At 39.9% G+C, this 22,302-nt stretch overlaps 1 long non-coding RNA gene across 2 annotated transcripts in view; it reads left to right on the top strand.

The window, feature by feature from the left end:
* The window catches only part of LOC134731410 (uncharacterized), a 41,953-nt gene that overhangs the window by 15,335 nt on the left and 4,316 nt on the right, over positions 1-22,302 (top strand). Inside the window, exons 3-4 of one of the 2 annotated variants that reach the window (XR_010113635.1) lie at positions 1,931-2,071; positions 20,237-20,600. This is a non-coding gene — a long non-coding RNA (uncharacterized lncRNA). The remainder of the gene's footprint in view (positions 1-1,930; positions 2,072-20,236; positions 20,601-22,302) is intronic. The other variant, XR_010113636.1, reaches the window with a different exon arrangement.

Consider the following 22,302-nt stretch of genomic DNA (forward strand, 5'->3'; position numbering starts at 1 on the left):
TTTTATATATATATATTATATATATATACTTATATATGTGTGTGTGTAATTTTAATTTTATACCTATATAAATATGTTTACTTTACATAAAATATTTCTAAAAGAATAATATAAACTATGACCTCAAGTTGTTATGGAAATGAGGATTATAGTAACTATGCATATTTTTTCCTTGCTGGATGTGAGTGTGTGTGCGTGTGTGTACAAATTATTAAGTTATTGTCTACAAGTTCCAAAGCTACTCTTCTCACTGCCTTATGTTTCTGGAACTAAGACTTCATAAACCACACTTCTACTTTCCCAACTTAGGCTTTCCCTCTTAAGCTCCACAAACATAGGGAAACTAAAAGAAGGAGAATAAAGGAACTTCCTCCTTCTCATTTGCTTCCTGTGGACTTCTCTGTTCCATGTCCCTCTGGGCATCGCACAATAATAGGTCTTCTTCATCTGAGAGTATCAAGGCCTTCCAGTAGCAGCAGCTGAATCCAATTTGCATGTTTTCCAATCCTTGCAAAACCAGTCACATTGAATGGGTGTCAGCAAACTTTTGCTATAAGGACCACATAGAAAATATTTCAAGTTTTGCAGTCCATTCGTTTGTATAGCAACTACTCAACTCTGCTATTGTAGAAAGTTGTAGATAATATTTAAATGAATATGCATGGCAAGTATAACTTTATTTTTGGACACTGAAATTTTAATCTTATATGAATTTCATGTGTCACAAAATATTATTATCATTATAAGTGGAATTGTGCTCTCAAAAAGATATGTTTTACTTCTAACCTCCTATATCTGTGATTGTGACCTTATTTGGAAATGAGGTCTCTGCAGATAATCAAATTAAGGTGAAGTCATTAGGGTGGCCCTAATCCAATATGACTGATATCCTTCTTTTTACTTTTTTTTTTTTAGAAATGAGGTCTTGCTATGTTGCCCAGGCCAGTCTTGAACTCCTGGGCTCAAGTGATCCTTCCTCCTCCACCTCCTAAAGTGCTGCAATTACAGGCATGAGCCTTCATGCCCAACCAAATGGTGCCCTTATAAGAGAAAAATGTCATGCAAAGACATGGACACAGAGAGGAGTCCATTCTGTGAATGGAAGCCAAGATTGGAGCAATGCAGCTACAAGCCAAGGACTGACTGCCACCTCCAGAAACTAGAAAAAGTCAAAGAAGGATTCTACCTAGACTCTCCAGGAAATCATCGCCTTGTTGCTAACTATTTTGGATTTCTGGTTCCCAGAACTGTAACAGAGTAAATTTCTGTTGTTTTAAGTCATGTAATTTGTGGTACTTTGTGACAGGTGGCCCTAGGAAACTAACACCCTTATTCTTCTATTTTTTAATCAATGTTTTAAAAATATAAAAACCATTCTTAACTCCCAGGTTACACAAAAAAACAGGTAGTAGGCTGGGCGGGCCTATAGACACCTGACCCCCACCTCAAAACATCAACATGTGCCAAGCAATGCCCATACAGTCTGAGTTTTAGACCTGCACTACTAAATTTTAAGAATTTCAATCTCTTCCCTTTTCCTCCACCCTGAGGGAAAGGTAGATGCTTCTGTAATTGCTACTTATATTACACTTTGCTATTCTCTCTTTCCTTTTCAGTTACCTAGCTAATAATTGTATACCTCGTTAACAATTATTTATGTTAAATTTTCTCTTGTTAAAATATCTTTATTTCCTGGCTGGATCCTGACTGATATAATTTTCTTTTTAAAAGATTATTCAAGATTTTATATGAAGTACATTGACCTTTAAGGCTTTTGGAACGCCATGGTAATTATTAAGTTTGATTTTAGGTAATTAAGTTTGATTTTAGGTAATTGAGACAACTCTTTGCAGAGCTGAAATCCCTGACACAAAAATTGCATACTTTATTTGTCACAAACTTTAATTAATAATCATTCCTGCTTTAATAGATTCATTCCTCTGAGGACCCTCAAGTACTTCAGAAGAATGAAAAAATGAATACCACGTTACACCAAAGAAGAAATGAAAGCTGCCAGTGTCTTCTGAAGTTAAACAGGCTCCTGTTCTTTGACCCAGCAATCCAATCCTAGGTACTTACCCAAGAGAAACAAAAACATGTATTTACAAAAAGACTTGTATAAAATGTTCAAAGCAGCCTTATTCATAACAGCCAAAATCTGAAACAACCCAAATGTCCATCAATAGGATAATGAATAAGCAAACTGAAATATAACCATACAATGAAATAGAACTCCATCAATAAAAAGGAATGAACTTCTGATACACAGAACAACGTGAATAAATTGTAGGGACATTACGTTGAATAAAAGAAAAGATACAAAAGAACATATGTAATTTTGTTTATATGAAGTCCAAGAACAGGTAAAAAATAATCTATGATGATGGAAACCAGAAGAATGGTTGACTTAGGGCACAAGAAGAATGTTGACTGGAAATGGGCACAAGGGAAGTTTTGGGGTGATAGAAATATATCCCAGTTGAGATAAGGATGAAAGAGGCTTATATATTTGTCAAAGCTCATCGATATGCACTTTTTTTTTTTTTAGATGAAGTCTCACTCTGTCACTCAGGCTGGAGTGCAGTGGCACAATCACTGCTCACTGCAGCCTCAACCTCCAGGGTTCAAGTGATCCTCTCACCTCAGCCTTCCCAGTAGCTGGGACCACAGTTGTGCACCACCACACCCGGCTAATTCTTTTATTGTTTGTGGAGATGGGATCTGCCTATGTTGCATAGGCTAGTCTCCAACACCTGGGCTCAAGCAAACCTCCCACCTCAGCCTCCCAAAGTGCTGGGATTACAGGCATCAGCCACTGTGCCCAGCCAATCTGCATTCTTAATAGGTGCATTCCACTTTATGTAAATTTTACTTTAAAATCTTAAGAATAAGTAAAAGAAAAAAAAAGGCATAGGTAAATCTCTAATTTTCAGATCTGAAATTCATAGATAACCTTTGGAATTATAGACTCTAAGCCTGTAGAAGGCAAGCACTAACACTATCTTGTTTATTTTATATATAATTTAACATGCTGTAACATATCTATTGATCCAATAGGTGTTAATATTAGAAGCATGAGCATTTTTCAAACATGTAAAGTAGGTGTCACTTCCAAATAAAATCTGCATAAGTAATTCAAGTTTGGCTTTCCCTTTCATCCTTCCTCTTTTACAGTATAAAAGATTCTGAGAATTTTTTTTTTTCTGAGAGATTTTTTTCTCACCAGATTTTGATTCCCAGCAAGCATCACCAGTATACAATAACTCATTGAAGGAAAATATTCCTCCTTTGGGAAAAGACTAAAATTAAACATTTTTCATCTACCTAAAAATCATTACAATGGCATCAAAATGTGAATAATTTATTCTGCTCATAAAATATTGCCTACCACTGACGGTGCTTGGCCGTAAGTTCAGATTGACCCAATTTAAGAATTTCTAGACACAGGCTGGGTGCGGTGGCTCACGCTTGCAATCCCAGCACTTTGGGAGGCCGAGGCGGGTGGATCACGAGGTCAAGAGATTGAGACCATCCTGGCTAACACGGTGAAACCCCGTCTTTACTAAAAAATACAAAAAATTAGCCGGGGATGGTGGCGGGCGCCTGTAGTCCCAGCTACTCGGGAGGCTGAGACAGGAGAATGGCGTGAACCCGGGAGGCGGAGCTTGTAGTGAGCTGAGATTGCGCCCCTGCACTCCAGCCTGGGCGACAGAACAAGACTCCGTCTCAAAAAAAAAAAAAGAATTCCTAGACACAAAAAGTCAATTTCAAGTTGAACATTTGCCTTGTGTCATGAATGGCTAAGTGCTCCTTGTCTTTTTTTTAACCTTACTTTTGATTAAACAAATAATATATTGTTGGGGGCTGGGCATGATGGCTCACACCTGTAGTTCCCAGTACTTTGGGAAGCCAAGACAGGCAGATAGCTCGAGGTCAGGAGTTCAAGACCTATCTGACCAATATGGTGAAACTCCATCTCTACAAAACGAACAAAAAAAACCCAAATAACAAAATAACATATTTTTGGGTGTGTGTGCATGTAACTTAGAGAATAAATTTGAAACAACCCAAGTGCTCATTAATAAGAGAATTGATGAAATAATTATGGAAACATGCAGCTTTTTTCCTTCTTAATGAGATACCTTTAAATGTGGTGGTATGAAAATTTTTCCTGGATATATTAAGTTGTTAAAAAGGAAGTCACAGAAAGATAGGCATAGTATGATCATATTATGTTCAAAAATCTATAACTGCATAAAATAAAATGTATATAAATACTATCAAAGGAAAAAAGAAAATATTTAGAAGGCTCCATCTGCACTGTTAAAGTGGTTAACTAGAAAGAAATGTTAAAAAGAAGGCGTACACAAAAGGATTTGCACTTGAATTTTATAATCAGCACATAAATCCAGTTTCTGGAACAATGCTTGATACAAAGTAGATAACAAATAGTTGTTGAATGAATTAATAGATTACTTAAGGAATCAATGGCTTCTATAACTTTAAAACAAAACAATTATATGAAAAAAACACAAATAAGTAAAACAAATAGAAACCACTTAAAATCTGCCACCCGAAGAACTGTTGTTTACATTTTGGAATATACATATGGGCCAATATTTTTATTTTTAATTTTCAAAAATTGTATATATTTATGGTGTGCAACATGATGTTTCTATATATGCACACATTGTAGAATGGCTAAATCAAGCTAATTAACAGATCTATTACCTTACATACTTTTCTTTTGTGTATGTGATGAGAAATCTAAAATCTACTCTAAGCAATTTTAATAAGTATACAACATATTATTAACTATATTCATCATGTTGTACAATAGATCCCCTGAACTTATTCCTCCTATCTAAATGAAATTTTGAATTCTTTGCATCCAATATTTTTCTTTTTCATATACAATATTAAAACACCAGGCCAGGCATGTAGCACAAGCCTATAATCTTAGCACTTTGGGAGGCAAAGACAGGTGCATCTCTTGAGGTCAGGAGTTCGAGACCAGTCTGGCCAACATGGTGAAACCCCATCTCTACAAAAAATACAAAAATTAGCTGGGTGTGGTGGCTCCAACTTGTACTCCCAGCTACTCAGGAGGCTGAGGTGGAAGGATCACCTGAGCCAGGGAGATGGAGGTTACAGTAAGCTGTGATCATGCCACTGCACTTCAGACTAGGCAACAGAGGGAGACCTGTCTCAAAAAACAAAACAAAACAAAACCAAAAAAAAGATAAAACAATGCACAATATTTTGTAAATCGTCTCTTTCCCCAATCAAAAATATACCAAGGTATGTTATCTTTTTTTTTTTTTTTTTTTTTTTTTTTTGAGACGGAGTCTCACTCTGTTACCCAGGCTGGAGTGCAGTGATGTGATCTCGGCTCACTGTGCAACCTCCCCCTCCCGGGTTCAAGCGATTCTCCTGTCTCAGCTTCCCAAGTAGCTGGGATTACAGGCATGTGCCACCACACCCAGCTAATTTTTGTATTTTTAGTAGAGACAGGGTTTCACAATGTTGGCCAGGCTGGTCTTGAACTCCTGACCTCCAGTGATCTGCCTGCCTCGGCATCCCAAAGTACTGGGATTAGAGGCGTGAGCCACTGCACCCAGTCACCAGGGTATCTTTCTATGCCAATAAATACATGCCTCAATAATTTTTAATGTCTCATTTTATTTTAGCATTCATTTTTTTGTTCTAACAGAACTACTCCCCTTAATTTAAATGCCAATAATGTTCATTCATTGTGTCAGTCAGTAGCTCAATCAATAAATAGTTTTAAAGACCATGCAATATTTCAGGCAGGTACTCAGGCGAGCATAGGAATACAATAGTTAGTGAGGGGAAAAAAGGCACCGTCTTCATAGCAACTTGAGTCTATGAGGTGAGATAAACATTATATGAATAAATAGAAAGATAAATACATAGTTTTAAAATATAATAAGAAACTTTTTTTAAATTTTGGGGACAGGGTCTTGCTCTGTCACTCAGGCTAAGGTGCAATGGCAAGATCACAGCTCACTACAGCCTCTATCTTCTGGGCTCAAGTGATCCTCCTACATTAGCCTCCCAAGTAGCTGGGACTACAGGTGTGCACCACTATGCCTGGCTAATTTTTTTAAAAAAATTTTTTAGTAGATATGAGGTCTTGCTGTGTTGCCTAGGCTAGTCTTGAACTCCTGAGTTCAAGCCATCCTCCTGCCTCAGCCTCCTGATGTGCTGGGATTACAAGTGTGAGCCACAGCACCCAGCCAAGAAACTTTTTTAGATGATACTATTCATAACAGAAAAAAATACGTTTAGAAGATGTAATTCAATAATTTCCCTCTGTGAGTGTCCAATTTAAGGTGAACTTGCAGGATGGGTTGAATTTGGCCAGGCAAAGAGAGCAGAGAACACTGCAGACAGTGAGAACAGAATCGGAGAAGAGCACAGCACTGTGGAACAGAGAGAAAGCAGAACTGAAGAAACTTCTGGAGGAAGGGGGGTGGCACTAGACTAGGTTGCAGGGTAGAACTTTGGATTTTATTATAAATGCAAAGGGGAACCATCAAAGAGGGGTTTTGTTTTTGTTTTTTTCCCCTCCCCATCCCAGTATAAATGTACAAGGTTTTTCTTTCTTGAGTTCACTGACCACTGAGAACAGAATGGATTGTAGAAGCAAGAATGAAAATACACCGATGATGAATAAAATGAGGGTTTCCAGGCTTGGGAAAGTGTGAAGGAGTAAGAACAGCTGTCCATGAATAGCAAGTGTTGCAGAATGATTTGGCAAAGAAAGATGATGGGGAGGGAGTTGGAAAGTGTCTTTCTGTAACAATTCGATGCACACAGTATTTTACGTATAATTTCAGGGTCTTTGTAGAACCCCTGGATAGAAGACCATAGCTTTAAGACAGGTCACCATCCTCATCAAGAGAAAAGCAGGATTTGAGATGGGTTTAATAATTCTCTTGCCCTTACTGCCCTACTTGCCTTCCTTCCTTTCCCTTGAGAATGCACCAAGACCTCAGGAGCCAAGGTAAGGTTAATCTTAAAATATTAAAACTAATTTACATTGTCAGTGTACCTTCATACTCATTTAAAAAAAAGGAGACTGCCCAGAAGGAGTGTGCTGGGAGCAGAAAGAAACCAACTTAGTGCTATACTCTTACCACAAATCATTTAGAATGAACATTTACAAACTGGCTAGTGGGCGATGAAATACCTTCCCAAATTTCTCTGCTTGTCTTTCCCTGTCTGGTCGTTTACTGTGGCACTTCTACATTGCTAAAAATAGGTTCTCAAATATGCCAAGAATAAGTGAGTCCGCTTTCCTCAATCTCCAAGGGATAGGAGGCTGACATTAAACTGAAAGTAATCATTCTGAATAGAGAGATGTTTTATTGTTTGGGGCTTGTTGGTATGGATGCTTCACCAGTGTTTTTTGTTGTTGTTGTTCTTGTTGTTGTTTTTAATATACTTTAAGTTCTGGGATACATGTGCAGAACGTGCAGGTTTGTTACATAGGTATACATGTGCCATGGCGGTTTGCTGCACTCATCAACCCATCATCTACGTTAGGTATTTCTCCTAATGCTATCCCTCCCCTTGCTCCCCTTCCCCCAACAGGCCCAGTACATGATGTTTCCCTCCCTGTGCCCATGTGTTCTCATTGTTCAACTCCCACTTATGAGTGAGAACATGCAGTGTTTGGTTTTCTGTTCCTATATTAGTTTACTGAGAATGATGTCTTCCAGCTTCATCCATGTCCCTGCAAAGGACATGAACTCATCCTTTATTATGGCTGTATAGTATTCCATGGTGTATATGTGCCACATTTTCTTAATCCAGTCTATCATTGATGGACATTTGGGTTAGTTCCAAGTTTTTGCTATTGTGAATAGTGCTGCAATAAACATACGTGTGCATGTGTCTTTATAGTAGAATGATTTATAATCCTTTGGGTATATACCCAGTAATGGGATTGCTGGGTCAAATGGTATTTCTGGTTCTAGATCCTTGAGGAATCACCACACTATCTTCCACAGTAGTTGAACTAATTTACACTCCCACCAACAGCGTAAAAGCATTCCCATTTCTCCACATCCTCTCCAGCATCTGTTGTTTCCTGACATTTTAATGATCACCATTCTAACTGGTGTGAGATGGTATCTCATTGTGGTTTTGATTTGCATTTCTCTGATGACCAGTGATGATGAGCTTTTTTTCATATTTATTGGCCACATAAATGTCTTTTTTTGAAAACTGCCTGTTCATATCCTTCACCCACTTTCTGATGGGTTTTTTTTTCTTGTAAATTTGTTTAAGTTCCTTGTAGATTCTGGATATTAGCCCTTTGTCAGATGGATAGATTGCAAAAACTTTCTCCCATTCTGTAAGTTGCCTGTTCACACTGATGATAGTTTCTTTTTCTATGCGGAAGCTCTTTAGTTTAATTAGATCCCATTTGTCTATTTTGGCTTTTGCTGCCATTGCTTTTGGTGTTTTAGTCATGAAGTCTTTGCCCATGCCTATGTCCTGAATAGTATTGCCTAGGTTTTCTTCTAGGGTTTTTATGGTGTTAGGTCTTACGTTTAAATCTCTAATCCATCTTGAGTTAATTTTTGTATAAGGTGTAAGGAAGGGGTCCAGTTTCAGTTTTCTGCATATGGCTAGCTAGTTTTCCCAACACCATTTATTAGATAGGGAATTCTTTCCCCATTGCTTGTTTTTATCAGGTTTGTCAAAGATCAGATGGTTGTAGATGTATGGCATTATTTCTGAGGCCTCTGTTCTGTTCCATTGGTCTATATACATGTTTGGGTAACAGTACCATGCTGTTTTGGTTACTGTAGCCTAGTAGTATAGTTTGAAGTCAGGTGGCATAACGCCTCCAGCTTTGTTACTTTTCCTTAGGATTGTCTTGGCTATACGGGCTCTTTTTTGGTTCCATATAAAATTTAAAGTAGTTTTTTCTAGTTCTCTGAAGAAAGTCAATGGTAGCTTGATGGGGATAGTGTTGAATCTATAAATTACTTTGGGCAGTATGGCCATTTTCACAATATTGATTCTTCCTATCTATGAGCAGGGAATGTTTTCCTATTTGTTTGTGTCCTCTCTTTCGTCTTTTCATGTAGTCTCATATTCCTTGGGGGCTTTGTTCTTTCCTTTTCATTCCTTTTTCTCTAATCTTGTCCTCATGCTTTATTTCATTAAGTTGATCTTCAATCTCTGATATCCTTTCTTCCGCTTTATCAATTTGGCTATTGATACTTGTGTATGCTTCACAAAGTTCTCGTGCTGTGTTTTTCAGCTCCATCAGGTCATTTATGTTCTTCTCTAAACTGGTTATTCTAGTTAGCAATTCCTCTAACCTTTTGTCAAGGTTCTTAGCTTCCTTGCATTGGGTTAGAACATGCCCCTTTAGCTCAGAGGAGTTTGTTATTACCCACCTTTTGAAGCCTACTTCTGTCAATTCATCAAACTCATTCTCCACCCAGTTTTGTTCCCTTGCTGGTGAGGAGTTGTGATCCTTTGGAGAAGAAGCATTCTGGCTTTTGGAATTTTCAGCCTTTTTATGCTGGTTTTTCCTCATCTTCGTGGATTTATCTACCTTTGGTCTTTGCTGTTGGTGACCTTCGGATGGAAATTTTGCGTGGTCATCCTTTTTGTTGATGTTGATGCTATTGCTTTCTGTTTGTTAGTTTTCCTTCTACCAGTCAGGCCCCTCTTCTGCAGGTCTTCTGGAGTTTGCTGGGGGTCCACTCCAGACCCTGTTTGTCTGGGTATCACCAGCAGAGGTTACAGAACACCAAAGATTGCTACCTGCTCTTTCCTCTGGAAGCTTCTTCCCAGAAAGGCACCCACCAGATGCCAGCCAGCGCTCTCCTGTATGAAATATCTGTCGATTCCCGCTGGGAGGTGTCTCCGGGTCAGGAGGCATGGGGCTCAGGGACCCACTTGAAGAGACAGCCTGTCCCTTAGCAGAGCTCAAGCACTGTGCTGTGAGATCCTCTGCTCTCTTCAGTGCTGGCAGGCAGGAACATTTAAGTCTGCTGAAGCTGCACCCACAGCCACCCCTTTCCCCAGGTGCTCTGTCCGAGGGAGATGGGAGTTTCATCTATAAGCCCCTGACCGGGGCTGCTTTCTTTCAGAGATGTCCTGCCCAGAGAGGTGGAATCTAGAGTGGCAGTCTGGCTACAGTGGCTTTGTGGCACTGTGGTGTGCTCCGCCCTGTCCAAATTTGCAGGCGGCTTTGTTTAAACTGTGAGGGGAAAACTGCCTACTCAAACCTCAGCAATGGCAGGCGCCCCCTCCCTACACCAAGCTGCAGCATCCCAGGTCGACTCCAGACTGCTGTGCTGGCAGCAAGAATTTCAAGCCAGTGGATCTTAGCTTGCTGGACTCTGTGTGAGTGTGATCCACTGAGCAAGACCACTGGGTTCCCTGGCTTCAGCTCCCTTTCCAGGGGAGTGAATGGTTCTGTCTTGCTGGCATTCCAGGCACCACTGGGGTACGGAAAAAAAAACTCCTGCAGCTAGCTTGGTGTCTGCCCAAAAGGCAGCCCAGTTTTGCGCTTGAAACCCAGGTCCCTGGTGGCACAGGCACCCGAGGAAGTCTACTGGTCTGTGGGTAGCAAAGACTGTGGGAAAAGCGTAGTATCTGGGCCAGAATGCACTCTTCCTCATGGCACAGTCCCTCATGGCTTTCCTTGGCTAGGGGAAGGAGTTCCCTGACGCCTTGCACTTCCCGGGTGAGTCAACACCCCACCCTGCTTCTGCTTGCCCTTCGTGGGCTGCACCCAGTGTCAATCCAGTCCCAGTGAGATGAACCTGGTACCTCAGTTGGAAATGCAGAAATCACCCTCCTTCTGCATTGATCTCGCTGGGAGCTGCAGACCAGAGCTGCTCCTATTTGGCCATCTTGCCTGGGAATCCCTGATTCAACCCAGTGTTTTTAACTAAAAGCAAAAATGTAGTCATTTCTCTGCCCCAATAAGGTACTGCACCATATCTTCCCACAGTGTTCTGTAAATATCAAGAATATGACATGTCCTTTGCCTTTAGGTATAAGGGAAATACCAAGATAGTTTCCAGTCTGTAACTTTCTGCTGGGAGGGCTAAAGGAAATAGTCATACCACAAATCTAAGGGTCTCTTCACTGAAGTTTCCATAGCGCCTCTCTAACTTCTCCATGCCATAGGGTCCTCCCCTCCTCTGAACTCATTCAGTGGTCATAGGATCCTCATAGTATTAGGTATCTTTTATAATATATGTCTTGCCTTTACAAGACCCTGGAGGCATTATCTCTTACCTTTATCTGTGCTTCCCATGAAATTGGTGCAGTGCTTGCTCCCTATAAGCGCTCAGCTAATGCCGATTCATACAGCATAAAAGTTCCTAAAACTTGGTAGGGGATACAGTCTTTTTAAAAAAAAAAAAAAAAAAAAAAAAAGGCATCCAGAATAACAAGATGTTCTAGACTTTAGAACAGTTCATATGGCTATTAGGTCATCCTCTGAGATTCACATTCTTGTGAATGTGGTACAGTCTTGAATGTTTTTTAGGAATACTCTGGCTCTGGGATTGTCTAGGCAATAGAAAATGAAGACTCTAACCCCAAGGAGGGCAAAGCTCCTGGGAAGTAACGTGAACACCTCATCTCACCACCTCTGCCTTGGGAGTCAACACAAGTTTATCTTTAAGAAAAACAGACATCTTAAAGAACTCCAGGGCCAGTGGAGGACCCTGGCCTTCCTCAGAAGCTGACACAGAAGGCCAAACCTTGCTCACTCTCAATCTAATTTCCCTAAGCTCATTTTTAACTGGTCAGGTCACCACAACCCAAATAGCCAGCATTCCCACAAGAACAGATCCAGGTCAGGACAGCTGTATTAATTGTATTAATAGTATAATATCCACAATAAAGGAAATGAGAAGCCCATTTCCCCATTGTGAACTCAGCCCTGCGCTGACCAAACCCAATGGAGCAGTCAAGGAGCCACAATTTAAGACAATGACATATTAAACTTGGGCAAGAGGTGAGAGACTAAAACTGCATTTTGAGGAATCATTAAAGGAAACTGAGGGTGTTTGACCAAGAAAAGAGAAGGCCTGGTAGCTGCATTGTAGAATCTGAAGGAAGAAAGTATAAGAAAGATGTTGACCATTCCAAAGCCAGCCAGATGGCAGAATTAGAAGCAGTGAGTGAAACATATACAGGGCAGATGTCTTAGTCTAGGTTCCTTAGAAAACAGACTCTAAGGCAAAGCTTAGGCATTACTGCTTTATTTGGGGGCAAAAGGTAAAAAAACAAAAGACATGTGTGGCAGGGAAGGAGGGAGAGCAAGAAAAAAATCATATGTTATCAGGCTGTACACAGCTTCCCAAGAAACACCGCTGGTCACACGTCTCTGCAGAAGCAGGGCAGGCACTGCACTATGCAGCAGTCAGCAGGAAGAAGAGGAGCTAGTCATTTATCTCCCGGATCCTTCCTGACTCTTCACTCTCCACATGTCACAAATATCACTACACTTGTTTTTATTTTGTTTTGTTTTGAGACAGTGTCTCACTCTGTCACCCAGGCTGGAGTGCAGTGGTATGATCTCAGCTCACTGCAACCTCCGCCTCCTGGGCTCAAGGGATTCTCATGTCTCAGCCTCCCCAGTAGCTGGGACTCCAGACATGTGCCACCACGCCCAGCTAATTTTTGAATTTTTAGTAAAGATAGGGTTTCACCATGCTGGCCGGGCTGGTCTCGAACTCCCTACCTCAAGCGATCCGCCCTCCTCAGCCTCCCAAAATGAAATACCCATACGCTTCTTAGTAACCTTCTCCTACCCCTTCAAGGGGCACTGAGAGAACCAGAGCCTCAGTGATGCAGCAGGATCTGATCTGGCCCAAGCCCTGGAGTTGCCACAGCTCCTGCCACAGAGAATGTGACCAAGGCTGTGCCAAAGCCCAACCGTCACACCCAGGAAAGTCAGAAACTACTGAGTGTAAGGAGATGAGACAGCCACAATGGCAGTGGCGGCCAAAGCTTTATAACTGCAGGAATGGCCAGAAGCTGGGCTAACAGCCGAGGCTGTGGGGATGGGTTCATAGACCACACCAGTACATCAGGTTTTAGTAAAGATGTCAGTTTCTAACATTTGAAACCATCTAACGATAGAATTAGCCAGTGCTTTCCAAACATTACGTATATATGAGTGCCCAGTACCCAGGAATCTTGTCAAGTGAAGATTCAGATTCAGCAAGTCTGGGATAGGGACCCAGATTGAGCATTTCCTACTAACTCTCCAGGGATGCCCCGTTGCTACTCCCAGGCTGCACTCTGAATATTAGGTGAATGTTCTGCTTCACAAAGTGGTGAGTTTTACATCCCTAGGTGTGTTTTAGCAGATCCTGAATTGATTGATCTTCTGTCACAAAGAGTCAGGTATTTTGCAGAAAAGATCTCCTGCCTGGGAATAAAAGGTTGAACTAAATGACCACTATAGAACTTTCCAAATTTAAGATTTTGATTTATTTACCAAAACCTGATGAGCACTAAACCAATAACGAATGATACATTAGTCTAAAAAGAAGAAATGCCTAGCTTTAATCTTATTCATTGCTCACTTTTCAGTGACTCCTTATCAAACCCAAAGCACAATTAGCCAAGATTCTGATTGAAATTTAGAGCTTTATCTAATGACGACTGACCAGAAATGGATGTAATTCAGTCAGTAACTAATATGAGTGATGTTTTTCTCATCATCTCCCTTTCAAAATCCTTCCTCATCCACAAGCAACTCAAGGAGTAAATGCAGAGATGTTAAAATGTATATAGACAGGACATCTAGGATTATGGGATTATTAGAGACTGTCTCCTCCAGACTCTTATTGAGCCTGAGTTAAGCATAAAGTGAAAATTCAATCCTTTCACTTCATTCCCTGATGAGTGAAAACCAAAAGAAAATCTCAATCCAGGGCGTGGTGGCGGGCGCCTGTAGTCCCAGCTACTCGGAGAGGCTGAGGCAGGAGAATGGTGTGAACCCAGGAGGCGGAGCTTGCAGTGAGCCGAGATTGCGCCACTGCACTCTAGCCTGGGCGACAGAGAGAGACTCCGTCTCAAAAAAAAAAAAAAAAAAAAGAAAGAAAATCTCAATCCAGAACCTTAGGAATGTGAGTTTCTAGACAGCTGAGTTTGCTAGCAAGACAAAAGTTAACCCTTTAGAACTAGATATATTTTTCCTTTTTATCTAATGATTTTATTCTAATTATCACTTAGAACTGCCGTACAAATTTGAATTCGCCACTTCTCTTCACTTTTCAATGAATTTATCAAGTTTTCATATTCCCTATTATCAAGAGGCACGGTATCAGCTTTTTTAAGCCTTCTCCACGTACACACTGGGCTTTGTCCCTGGATGCTGAAGCCCTCACACTCCAGGGAGTTTTCAAGGCTGGGCTGGGAGAATCGGCATATAATTCTACGGAGTTAGAATCACACTGCTTCTCTCTGCCACACGGTGGCACTGTTGAAGACTGGCTCTACCCGGTGATGCGTGTCCGCTGCTGCAGAGCCTCTGCCCGCCCAGACCCAGGTAGAAATTTCCGTGGCTCCCAGAGGAAAGACTGCCTCATCTCTCAGGGCTGAGCTCAGCCACGCGGTTGCAGCTCTTCCTTCCTTGCACTCTCGTGCCGCATACGCCCGCTTCCCCAAATGCTGCCCAGCCCCCGAGGGATGCTCTTCAGGACTCGTTCCAACATTCACCACTTCTCAGATCCAAAATCCTTTTCTCTCTTCCCTCCCTCAGAATGGGGTGTATAGTTGGATTTTAATCCTTCAAAATACAAAAGGTCTAATTACAGCCCTCTTTCCTGTACAACCCACACCAGCCTTTCTTAGGAAAGCTATCCTCAGTGACTCCTAGGTGCCCTTACCCAGCCCCAGCCTCCTATTCACTTTCCTGACTTCTTAGACAAGATGCACTGAACACAATTTAACTTTTTGTTAACAAAAAGTGTTAACAAAAAAGTCTCACAGCCATCATTATGAACATCATAGTTTGGTTTGGTTTGGCCGTGGTATGTTTTTAAGGTAAGTATACATGTTTCTTTTGTATTAGGAAAATTACAGATTCGTAGACATGATTTGACGATCCTATTGCAGAGCTAATATTCTGGGGAGATCCTTGATTTCTAACCCATCTCTGGCTGGGAAGCACATGCTCTTTGCAATTCACCATGTGGTCTCCCTACCTCCCTACGCAGGACTCTCTGACGTATGCCATCACTTCTCCTTCAATCTTACAATCTTACTCACTTCTTTTCTTTTTTTTTTTTTTTTTTTTTGAGACGGAGTCTCGCTCTGTCGCCCAGGCTGGAGTGCAGTGGCACAATCTCGGCTCACTGCAAGCTCCGCCTCCCGGGTTCACGCCATTCTCCTGCCTCAGCCTCTCCGAGTAGCTGGGACTACAGGCGCCCACCACCACGCCCGGCTAATTTTTTGTCTTTTTTAGTAGAGACGGGGTTTCACTGTGTTAACCAGGATGGCCTCGATATCCTGACCTCGTGATCCGCCCGCCTCGGCCTCCCAAAGTGCTGGGATTACAAGCGTGAGCCACCGCGCCCGGCCCAATCTTACGCACTTCTTTTTTACATACATATCTTTATGCTCCAGCTAAATTTAACTATGACCATTTCTCCAAAAACAAGCTATACTTTCCCATCTCTGTGCCTTTGCTCATGTTGTTCCTATTTTTCTAAATTGCCCCTTATTTTATCCCTGCCTTTTGAAAGCTTAACCATCCTTTGAGGTCCACCCACACACTAAATCCTCCTCCAGGTTTTTTATAATCCCTCCCACTAAATGTGATCTCTTCCTCCTTTGTACCTCCACAGCAATTTATGCATTATCTCTTTTAAGGTAATTTCATTCCTACATTGCAAACATTTGAGATGTTGACTTCAGTGAACACAGCATTTTAATTTTTTTTCCTACAGCATTGAGAATAGCATCTTATACTTAGTAAGCATTTAGTAAATACATGTTGAATGGAATTTCATTGCCAAAAGCATCCTTGAACGTTTAGTAAAATTCTTCTGCTAATCTAAGCTTGGTCCCTTTTAGCATACTCTAATCACATGAGGATTAAATTCAAGAGAGGAAATATAAAATAGGAAGAAAAGGAGGATATTGAAGTTTTGTATAGGTTGCAAAAGTCCCAAATGGTTCTGAGAGCTAGGAATTTCTACTGATACATTCAGTGACCTCATGGCATAGAAGAAAATCACCCATGTTTGCAGCTGAGAAAGGGGGAATTGGGAGAGGTAAAAATGGGGGTATCATTTCATAGAGCTGATCACTCTCTCTTCTCTTGGTTCTCATCATGACACTCTCGCTTTGCTTTCCTGACATCCAACTGATCCCAGTTCCCTCTCTTCAATCTCTTGATGTTGGAGTACCCCAGTACTTAGTTCCACCTCTTCTATTATTCTCCATCTACCCCTTCTTCCCAAGACGTTAACTTTGCCACATGATCAACTTACAATCTACTAGAAAATGACTGATAAGGAGCACATGTAGGGACTGATCTTAACCATCATAACGTATTTCCAGTTTCTGACACTGGCACAGAGACTTGCAGGCTGTGAGTGACAGGTGGCAGTGAGTGTATAAAATCAGAACTTTAGTTCACCTAGGTGTTTCTTTGGACATGTGATGATTTGTAAGACTGGTAAATAAAATCAAGTGCATGTTTGAGAACTAGCCGTACCCCATGACGTGTATCTGCTGCTGCAAAGAGCTTTTGCTGGTCTAGACCCAGGTAAAGATTTCTTTTACCTGGAAAGAAAAGGATAAGTAGAAATGATCCCGAACCAATGTTTTTCCTTCTGCTTTTCTTGATGGTAATCAGAGAACTCCACAGACATTAGACCTCATAAGGCCAGTCGCTGTGTGCTTACGCATGCCAAATGTTTTGTTCTTTGGAGCCTTTTTAAGAATGGAAGAAAATAAAAAATGCAAGAGCCTCTTATGATCATTTATTGTACTGCTGCTAATTTGAAGCCTGCCACTCATAACATGGGGAATGATGATTACTATACATATAGTACTATATACATAGAAATATATAGTAATATAGATATTATCATACATTTACACATATATTATATACTATAATATATAGTATATATTGTTTATACATAATATACTATATATTCCTATTTTCCTAAATTGCCCCTTATTTTATCCCTGCCTTTTGAAAGCTTAACCATCCTTTGAGATATATATTATATAATATTATATATTATAGCACACTATATATTATATAATATATATTTTTTATATTATATAACATACATAATATAGTATATGTAAAACAATATATACTACATATAGATATAGTAATATGTATTACTATATATTTCTATATATATAGTAATCATTATTCCCCATGTTATGAGTGGCAGGCTTCAAATTAGCAGTGGCACAATAAATAATCATAAAAGGCTCTTGCGTTTTTTATTTCCTTCCATTCTTAAAAAGGCTCCGAAGAACAAAACATTTGGGACGTGTAAGCACACAGTGACTTGCCTTATGAGGTCTAATGTCTGTGGAGTTTTCTGACTTTATATATATATGTGTGTATATGTATATGACTATATATTTATATATGTAGTACTATATAGAGTAATCATCATTTAGTCATCATTCCACAATGAGAGAAAGAGAGAGAGAGAGAGAGTCTTGCTCTGTCGGCCAGGCTGGAGTGCAGTGGCATAATCACAGCCAATACAGTCTTACCTGTACCTCCTGGACTCAAGTGATTCTCCAATCTCAGTTTCTCAAGTAACTGGAACTACAGGTGCGTGCCACCACACTTGGCTAATTTTTAAAAATTTTTTGTAGAGATAGGGTCTCCCTATATTGTCCGAGCTGGACTCTAACTCCAGAACTCAAGCAATTCTCCCACCTTGGCCTCCCAAAGTGCTGGGATTACAAGCATGAGCCACGGCACCCAGCCTTATATATTCTTCTACCATGGAAGTTAGTAGCTTTGTCTCTGGTAAAATGTCTTTCCCCTAGGATACATAAATGCTGGTGTGTGTATGTGTGTGTGTATTTGTGAGTATGTAAGTCTGTGTGTATGTGTAAGTGTATATTTATGCATGTGTGTATATGTATTAATGTGTGTATATGAGTGTGTATGTGATGTGTGTGAAATTCTCTCCTTACCCAGTTCTACACACTGATGCTTTGACTGAATCAAATTGCATTCTCCAGAGGTAGCTGCTGAACTTCCTGATTTTCTTCTATACAAAATACCAAAAATACTTCCAAATAAATGGGTTGTTAAGTACCCTTCACTACTTTGGAGGGCTGTGCCTGATTTTCTTGCCACTGTGGGAATTTTACCAATAGTATTGAATGGAAGTCAAATGTTTAAAAAATAAACAAAACTTACTTTCTAAAAACAGCTTCATTTAAATCATTTTAGAAGCTATCTTTAAAACCTGATACCTATAAAGAAAACATTTTTATTTAAATCTTCATAGGAGAATATGAGTCATCCAAATCATAAATTCTTTCCTCTTATAGTGAAACTTTGGTTAGTTCAGAACTTCTATTTCCTTGATAAATTACCCTAACATGTCCTACATCTGAAGAACCTAAAATAGCTAGGTTTAGAAAGGAGGAATCTAAGCCACATTATCATGGCCAGTGGTCCCTAAACATTTTTAATTACATACCTCATCAATAAAACACATTTTAGCATTTGATCATATTTATGTATATTTATTTGTAAATTATATAGATGTACTACTGTATAGATATCATATTATCTGTATAGCAAAGTAGAAATAAAATAATTTTAGGAGCCAAATTAAAATAAATGTCACTATTTTAAAATTTTTATTTTTTAATGGCACAAAAAGTCCTTTCTTCTCCTCTTAAAGATCTTATTATTGATGGTAATATTTTCAGTTGCAGCAGTGAATTGAATATATTTCATTTTTTGTAAAGTCTTGGTTTATCTTCATGTTCTGAAAGCATAGTTTCAAATGTCTTTCTAGTCGTAATGGCTTCACACTATCATTAATTAATAACTCAAGGCATAATATACAATGACTAAGGCACATGGCTAATGAGACTGGATGTGAATCTATATTAGTTTGTTAGGGCTGCCTTAATAAAGAGCTAAGACTGGGTGGCTTAAACAACAGAAATTTCTTTTCTCACTGTTCTAGAGGTGGGAAGTCCAAGATCAATCAAAGTGTTGGCATCAGTTTATTGTGAGCTGTTCCTGCGAGGGAAGGATCTGTTCCAGGTCTCTCTTCTTGGCTTGTGGATGTTTGTCTTCTCCCTGGGTCTTCCCATGTTCTTCCCTCTATTCATATCTCTGTGTCCAAATTTCCTCTTTTATAAGGACACCAGTCATATTGGTAGAGCCCACCCTAATGATCTCATTTTAACTAAATTACCTCTGTAAAAACCTTACCTCTAAAAAATGTCACATTCTGAGATATTGGAGGGTTAGGATTTCAAAATATGAATTGGATGGGATAGAGACACAATTCAGCTCATGAGAAAATCCATATTTCAAATAGTTTTGTTTATAATGTTGAAGTTATGGGTCAATTTCTTGTCAAATGTGATCACCTCTGCCATTGACCTTGCATTACCTTTATCACATGATTTCAATACATAAATATTTTAAGACCCTTGCCCATTTCCCATGCTTATATATATAAACTGCAAACCCTCATAAGATGCTGAAAGAAAAGGATGAATGACAGCACTGTTGTGTGGCACCACCCCTCCCTCATGGCACCTTGACCATCTGAAATCTAGACCATCTGAGGGCACTACCAATTTCTTCATTGCATAAAGCTCTGATTCATCCTTTTTTATATTAGTTCTAATATATCATAACTAATTTTATATTTAAGTACTATATTTTATATTAGTTCTAATATTTTATGTATACTATATATATACTTAGTTATAATATATTCTTCCAGTGTAGCAATGGATTGTCTTGTGAGTGTGATCATCCCATGTTGGAGACCTCTGATCCAGACCACACTTTCTAAAAACTACCTGCACATTTTCAAATTCAGACTGAAAAAGTTATTTATAAAAAGGGCCTGTGGCTGTGATGTAGGCTGTGAAATCATGTTGCAGTCAAACCAAATCAAAAGGGCCCACAGACTTATGATACTCATTTTCTCTTTTCATTGCCTCCAATACACAGGTATTTAATTGTTCCCTGAGGTTTAAGACAGTGGACTGAGGATAATACAGGCTCCAGCTTTCATTAGTTCAATGGATGATGCTGTTCAATCCACACTATTTGGGGCATTTGTTGAAAATGTCATTCAGAAGGTATCAACACTTTCTAAGTCATGGTTTGATTGAATTTATAGAATTATGTGATAGAAACCGCATTCTTCACAAAAGTCACAAGGCAATAATGACGACAAGGGTTGAAAATGAAAGATGCCAAATATTCTGATCAATTCAATGAGGCAAAAAGACAAGTTAGTTCACTCAGTGCTCCAGGCATCAACTTCATAGAGGGAATGGAAATTCTACCTGTTTCCTAAAGAACTACAGAGGTAAAATCTCCTTTGTTTATAATGCATTTGGCCAAGTGTATTCTAGTTCTGGGGGCCTAAATAGGCCATCAAAAGAGCAACAATGCAGAGGCCAAATTATATATTCAGAGGAAATTAACAGCCTGCCAAAAGGAAAGGAGACCTATCAAAAAGAACAAGATGGAACACCCTATTGAGGTGGCTGTAAAATTCTCAGAGCTGGTCCTGCAACCATAATGCAAAAATAGCAACAAAAGCCAACTAAATGGAGAATGTTTGATGTTTTTCATCCTCCAAGTGCGTTCTAAACTGGCACAAAACAGTTACTTTCTACAGTTCTGGGTAGAAAGGAAATAGCACGGGTGAGCATTACAACGGTATCTAATCATGGTACAGCAAAAGGAGAACAAGTCTGGAGCCTTGGTCCTCTGTGACCTAGGGATACTCACCTTACATCCTGCCCCACCTCACTGATCTTAATTCCCAAAAACACCATGCTTCTGGGTGTTTCTATGACTTGTAATGGTAGTTGGAAGCTAAGTTCATGTCTCTGCTCTACGTAGCTTAAACTGTCCTACTCAAGTCGCTTTGAGTACTGCCTCTATTTCATTGCACATAATTCTACAATTATCCATCTTACTACATCCCAATGTTCTTATCTAAACACTAATCTCCCTTACTAGACTACAAGTTCATTAAGATCGGGGATCATGTCTAATCTTTGTATTTCCAGTGCCAACACAGATACTGACATTTAATAAGTACACAGTAAGTGTTTGGGGGACATAAAAAATAATAATCTGTTCTACTGTTGAAAATTTTCAAAATCCCTAGTGTTGTCATACACATAGTCTTATAGACCCCTCACAATAAATTCATTATCAATATTCTTATTTTAAAGGTGGGAAAATTGTGATCAGATGAGATAAATGATTTGCTCAAGGTCACAGAGCTTTTAGGAGCAGAAGCAGGACTTCCACCCAGTTTCTGATGCCTAGATTAGTTAATATTTTTTCACCACCATACAGCAAATTCATGCCTTCTTCTGAGAGAGAGGGAAGGAGGCACTCATGCCCAATAGTAAGGGAACCAAAGGCAATATTCAAGGTCTGTAAATGAGAGAGTAAGGACCTGTGAGTTGCTTTCTTATACTGATAGAATACCTGGAAGGGTAGCCCTCTATTCTGTACAATTAGTTAATGAATAAATGAATGAACAGGCTGCCAGACTTCAAGGAACAGACAGCAATTTTCATCCAACAATACGGCTCATCACTGGCTCCAGGTAAGGGCCTCAAATGTCCAGGTGAGGCCTGAAGGCTTTGAGGCTGATTCTGAGAGAAAGTACATGTGGGGTAAATCGGTTCTTATTACAGTTGAGACCTTTGTCCCACAAAACAGGCACTGCATTAGTTCAGCTTATATTTAACTTTTTCCAGTAACTGCAAAGAGGCTAGGCATGTGTCCCTGTCTGCCCAGTGATCACTCCTATGCACTTCCCCCGGGATTCTAGAGCAGGGGTATTGAGAGTTTTCAAAAAGAGAGGCTTTGGAGACAGATGCACTTGGGATGAAATCCTCTTTCCTCTCTCACTGCCTGTGTGGTGCTGGACAAGTTGTTTAACTTCTGTGTGCCCCAGAGTCCTCGTTGGTGGAGCTGGGTTGATGCGAGTGTCTATGTCATAGGGTTTCTGTGAGAATTAAATGGGGCTGAAACTTAGGTGA

The sequence above is a fragment of the Symphalangus syndactylus genome, chromosome 9 (genome assembly GCF_028878055.3).
Source record: "Symphalangus syndactylus isolate Jambi chromosome 9, NHGRI_mSymSyn1-v2.1_pri, whole genome shotgun sequence".
Taxonomy (NCBI): Eukaryota; Metazoa; Chordata; class Mammalia; order Primates; family Hylobatidae; genus Symphalangus; species Symphalangus syndactylus.